General features: G+C 35.5%; 1 long non-coding RNA gene across 1 annotated transcript; it reads left to right on the top strand.

Annotated features, from left to right (window-relative positions):
- The first annotated feature begins 775 nt into the window (after window positions 1-775).
- LOC141277522 (uncharacterized) lies at window positions 776-5711 on the top strand. Its single transcript, XR_012329033.1, has 4 exons — window positions 776-882; window positions 4079-4293; window positions 5123-5268; window positions 5458-5711. It is a non-coding gene; the product is annotated as an uncharacterized lncRNA (long non-coding RNA).
- Window positions 5712-6326: the final 615 nt, after the last annotated feature.

Here is a 6326-nt window from a genome sequence, read left to right on the forward strand (position 1 = left end):
TTTTGTTTTAGTAAAGATTGTCAAAAAAACAGGCTGATTGTGCCCAAAAGCACTTTTAAAAGAGTATTGTAAGTAAGAAATACTATAATTTATTTCGTATAGGGTATTTCAAATTTAAATTTGATATATACTGTTGATAATTTTAATTGATTCATATGGTTTATAATACATTATATTTTATAAGGTCATGTGGATAAAATGTAGAGTAAAATACTAACAGAAAAAATCTAAAAAATAATACTTCTTGCAAGGAAGAATTCTCATAAAAGACTTATTTCAGCATTTGAGTACATATGAAGACTACAAATGTGGTGTTGGGTACAGAGCTGGCCATCACTAGTAGAATTAACTATTCACTTGCATCAGGACCAGTGTTGTACTCAGTTATGCGTACACAGCATGACTCCAAAAGTTCCTTGGAGTACATGTTGAACTACCTTCCTGACAAGATAAAAATCACTGGGAGACCGGAAGGAGTTAATGGATTTTAGAGAATTAGTTGGCTAAGCTCTGAAGACAATGTCCTATCCTGGTGGTTTTAAGCTAATCATGCTGCTCATGACCTTGACAACATTCTGACTGCTTTGTTGTTTCACACAGAAATTCTAGAACTGACTCAAGACTCTGTGATGTTGGCTAAGGCTAATTTTGTTAGACACTAACTGTTGAAATATGAGAGAAAACTGAACAGTAAATTTGCTGTTACAATGAATTAGGATATTTATGGAACCATCTCATTACATACAGAGGATGTATATTAAAAATGTCAATGTAAAGCAGAATGAATGAATTTTATTACTGAACCAAAATCATCTTGTCCTCTCAGGCACTTCTAACATTTAGGTGCTTTGTAAAGAAGCTAAATTTATGGTGGTAAGAAATGTAAGTGGTCTTTGTATATTGTATTAATTTTTAATATGGTCATTTTTGCTAGTGTAATTAATAATAAATGCTAATTTATTTGTATACTTTTTCAAAATTTTCTTAGAACTTAATGTGCTTCTAGCCAGTTTATCTTTGAGAACTATGACCATCTAGAAAAACAGTATAAAAATTCAGCAAGGTAATCTTGTAGCTCTAGACAAAATCTATTAACCTCTGAAAAACTAAAAAAGTAAAGTTGCCTAGGGTGACCTGTGTAAACCTATAATTCTCATTATACTCAAATCACAGGAGATGAGTCTTTACATATCACCTTAAGCTGTGACCATAGATATTTTTTGTATGGATTCATTATATATATGATTATTTTCCTAAATAATCTTAGAAGATTTTTAGATGCACTAAGAAAATGAATGAAGTATTCTAATTAAATACTTACAAATGTAGTTTTTCAGCTATACAAACAGGATAAACGTCCTAAGCTGAACTCTGAAAATTATGAAAATGTAATTAAATATGTTTTTTAAATTAATTAATTAATTTATTTTTGGCTGCTTTGGGTCCTCGTTGCTGCACGCAGGCTTTCTCTAGTTGCAGTGTGCAGGGGCTACTCTTCGTTGCGGTGCGCGGGCTTCTCATTGCGGTGGCTTCTCTCGTTGCGGAGCACAGGCTCTAGGCGTGCGGGCTTCGGTAGTTGTGGCACGTGGGCTCAGTAGTTGTGGCGCAAGGGCTTAGTTGCTCTGCGCCATATGGGATCTTCCCGGACTAGGGCTCGAAACTGTGTCCCCTGCATTGGGAGGCGGATTCTTAACCACTGCACCACAAGGGAAGCCCTAAATATAAGTTTTTAAGGGACCGAACCACGTTGCGGAATTGTGGAATTATCATAGGCCATCACAGCTGGACAGCACGGGGGCTTCTTTTGTGGCAGCCCTGGTATCAAACACAGAGTTAGACTTTGTTCTCTGTAATTCATATTGGTTATTATGGGGAAAAGGTATAAAGTAGGAATTTATAAAACATGGGGTTAAAAATATTATTTTGAACCCAGAGGATCTGTACAGAGAGCCAGCAGTCTGGTGGTTTTTGCTCTGCTGAACAGTTGGTAGCTATTGATGCTGTCTGTCAAACCATAGAAAAATTGATTGTATGTGAAAACCGTATTCTTTTCAGAAACCACAAGTTTCTGAGTGACGACTCAACAGGAATCCTAATGACGCACTGTAATAATTCCCACCGATGTTTATTTTCACACAGCATGTCACATCGTAAAAGTGATTGTGATGCATTATTTAAATATTACAATGACTTCATCACTCAGGCAGTTCTCTAAAGTGCTTTCCATATTTTTTTAATCTGTAGAACTATGGATTGAAAGTAGTTTAGTAGAGGAACTGACATTTGAGCTGGTCCATAAAAAAATGGGTCGCTTTGGCATCTGGGGGGACCGTGGTCTCATTATCATAATGTGAAAAGTCAGTAGGATGACTCCCATTTCAGGCTCTGGCTGGATGCCACCATCAGAAGCAGAACACTGGTCAAGCAAACTCGTGCCTTAATCCAGTGGGGCACTTTTTTGTGATCTGTATCTTGTTTTTTCTAGCCAGTTTCTTTTTGAGAGCTTTTATTGATTCCTGCCAAAGACTATCACAATATTCACAGGAGGAAATTTAAGAGAACTGTGGAAAATAGAAACCCACAACATATAAGTGGGCTGACGCAAGGACCACAAAGCAGTGAAATTCAGTGTCTTCTAATCACATGAAAGATCAGATCAAATGTGTGTTTACGCAGATACATTTATGTGATGGTGTGTTCCAGAAAATAATAAGAGCCAATCCAGACTGTAGGTCAGGTCTATGAGATGGGTAGGTCTCTACTTATTCTATGAAGACAGAGATGGCTGGATAGATGGTACCAGGACAAAGAGAAGTAGGTGTTTAATGTTTTGATAAAGAATCCAGGAAAAATCAGGCTACTGGTGCCACAAGCTGCCTCATAATTATGATAGGAAATGATGCCTACCATTTTTACATCTCAATTTTAGAGCATGTATAGGTAGTCCTCAAGGATATTTAAATCAATACACTAATATTCATCGTTGCTCTCACTTGTCTGTTCAACTATTATGGATATATTGGCTTAATTTCCAAAATATACAAATAGCTCATACAACTCAACAACAAAAAAACAAACAACTCAATCAAAAAATGGGCAGAAGACCGAAATAAACTTTTCTCCAAAGAAGAAATACAAATGGCCAATAGGCACACGAAAAGATGCTCAACATCGCTAATTATTAGAGAAATGCAAATCAAAACTACAATGAGGTACCACCTCACACTGGTCAGAATGGCCATCATTAAAAATTCTACAGATAACAAATGCTGGAGAAGGTGTGGAGAAAAGGGAATCCTCCTACACTGTTGGTGGGAATGTAAGTTGGTGCAGTCACAATGGAAAACAGTATGGAGGTTCCTCAGAAAACTAAAAATAGAATTACCATATGATCCAGCAATCCCACTCCTGGGCAAAAGTCCAGACAAAACTCTAATCCAAAAAGATACAAGTACCCTTATGTTCATAACAGCACTATTCACAATAGCTAAGACATGGAAACAACCTAAATGTCCATCAACAGATGAATGGATAAAGACGTGGTACATATATACAATGGAATACTACTCCACCATAAAAAAGGACAAAATAATGCCATTTGCAGCAACATGGTTGCAACTAGAGATTCTCATACTTAATGAAGTAACCCAGAAAGAGAATGACAAATACCATATGATATCATTTATATATGGAATCTAAAATATGACACAAATGAACCTGTCTATGAAACAGAAACAGACTCAGGGACATAGAGAAGAGACTTGTGGTTGCCAAGGGGCGGGGAGAGATGGAGTTTGGGATTAGCAGATGCAATTATTATATATTGGAAGGATAAACAACAAGGTCCTACTGTATAGCGCAGGGAACTATATTCAATATCCTGTGATAAACCATAATGGAAAAGAACATGAAAAAGAATATGCAGATGTGTAACTGAATTACTGTGCTATACAGCAGAAATTAATAAAACATTGTAAATCAACTATACTTCAATAAAAAATAAAATAAATCAATCAATATACCATGCTACTTTCCCACCCTGATGTCAGGGTTATTTCTTCTTTCTATCATTTTCCAGAGTACTCAACTCCACGATTACACCTTCTACTAAGGGAGAGTGGATCAGTGCCAGTGGTGATGATGGAGAAAACCAAGAAGGGCTGTCTTTCCTCAAGACTTAGCTATATTCCTTGTGTTTGAAAAAGAAGACCAGCACCAGATGTCATATAACTGAAAAATTATGGACCAAATTGAATTTTTTAAGAAACATGAGTTTTAAGTTTTAAAAAACAGGTCAGTTAAAATTCTCATTTTGATTTTTCCTTTTCCCCTGTTTTCATAGTAGCTTGAAGAGTGCATGGAGAGTCATAGAGGAAACCTTTTTTATTACTTTCAACCTAAAAATAATGTGAATTTTTCCAACGCAAGGAACACTATCTCATCCTGGGAAATTATAGTTTACTAGGGACCCAGGGAAAAGGTTATTCTTTGGAAATAGAATGTATTCAAGTTAGTTAACATCTCTGAAAGTATATTAGAAACCATATTTTTTATAGAATCGTGTATCTTCCTTGATTTTACTCCTGATTTTAATCCTTTCCTGAGTTTAGCTCCATATCATTACTAAGTTTACTTGTGAGTTTGTATTTCTGGTTTTCCTTTTTGTTTTCCTTTTAGTTTTTACTTACAGAACTTGCAATGAGAAGAACAGCCCTCTTCCTTTCTTTAAAACAGTTACATTATATTCTTAATGTATCACCAGAAACAGAGAGGAAGAAGAAAATAACTAAACAATTAAGTATCATTATTTTTGGAAGCACAGCTTTCCAGATTTCTAGTTATAGCTGTTTAGTGATACTCATCTAATAGTTTAATCTTGTTTTAAAATGGTTCCAAAAATAATTAAGAGAATATATTCATAGCAGGTCTTAAATCTCTTTTCCCTATTTATTTACTTCTATGAAATATTAGCCTTTTGAAAGAAATTATTGTTGGGGGTTAAAGAGTGTACCATATTGCTGGCATTTAACATAGTAAATATTTGGCTTAAATAAAAAAATTGAACCTAGGGTGACCTTCAATCATTATGAAACAGTATTTCTGGTTCCTCTTAAATTCACAGAATGTTACTGACTTTCCTAAGTACAAATTCTGGATGCAGGTGATACGGACGTAACCTATAAACAAGGCCCAGCGTCCAGGAAAAACAAAGACAAACAAACCCCAAACCAGGATGCTAATGAAACAGCCTCTTACGTTCTAGTTCAGGTATAATATTTTAGGAACTTATATACCCAATTCCTTTTCCATAACTCTTTTAACTGGGCTCCTATTTAGACTTAGACAAAGGAAAGAATCCACTTGCTTAATTATCAGCAATTAAACTAGCTTTTTTAAAAATCCTGGAAAAGTTTCAAATGTTTTGAAATTATAAAAATATGCTTCTAAACATTCCAGCTATCAAACATACATAGTTGGCTACAGAAAGTATTTTTAACTGAATGATGACAAGTGGAATCTAACATCTTCAGATGCTAAGGAGGACCTTCTGAGAAACCGTGCTGCAGTTTCTAGCCAGCGCACAAAGCCAAGGAGAACAAACACAGCAGCAAAACGTACAGCGGAGAAAGGAAGGATAAAACTGTCATTCTCAGATGACGTGAGTCTAGGCTTGGAAACTTTAAGGAACTGGAATTAAGAAGACTTCTCATGGTGGCCATAAGTAAGACTCCCATGCATAATACAACAATATGTAATATAATAATGTATAACATATAATATAATGATATGGTGAGCATGCCATACATTAGAAATATGAAGTCTAGGAGGACACCTCTGATCATATCTGTTTCCTGTGTTGTCAGTGAAACGTACACATGCTCATCCAGAGGGGGATGCAGGTAAGCCACACAGGACCCTGAGTTAATTCTGCTGCCAAATTTACCCCAACTTTGATTAAAATAACTATGTTTTCACTTTCCTTTTGAGTTTTGCAACGGTAGAAACATAATTCTCTACCTGTATCTTGAAGTTATTAAGATTATATATTATATTAAGATTTTAAATATTCTGTGACCCAGCATTTCCCTCCAGTGCATATGCCCTGGAGAAACTAGTACATATGTGCACTACATATGTGCATATGCTGTATGCATATGTGAGCACCAGGTTACAGGGGCAGGAATGGTTTTAACTGTATTGTTTTTGAAACATACTGGAAGAAATCAAAATGCCTATCAATAATAAAATGGATAAATCAATTGTGATATTTTCACACAACCAAGTACTGCATAGCAACGAACATGAAAGAACACTATAATTACACG

Source organism: Tursiops truncatus, chromosome 21, assembly GCF_011762595.2.
Source record: "Tursiops truncatus isolate mTurTru1 chromosome 21, mTurTru1.mat.Y, whole genome shotgun sequence".
Taxonomy (NCBI): domain Eukaryota; kingdom Metazoa; phylum Chordata; class Mammalia; order Artiodactyla; family Delphinidae; genus Tursiops; species Tursiops truncatus.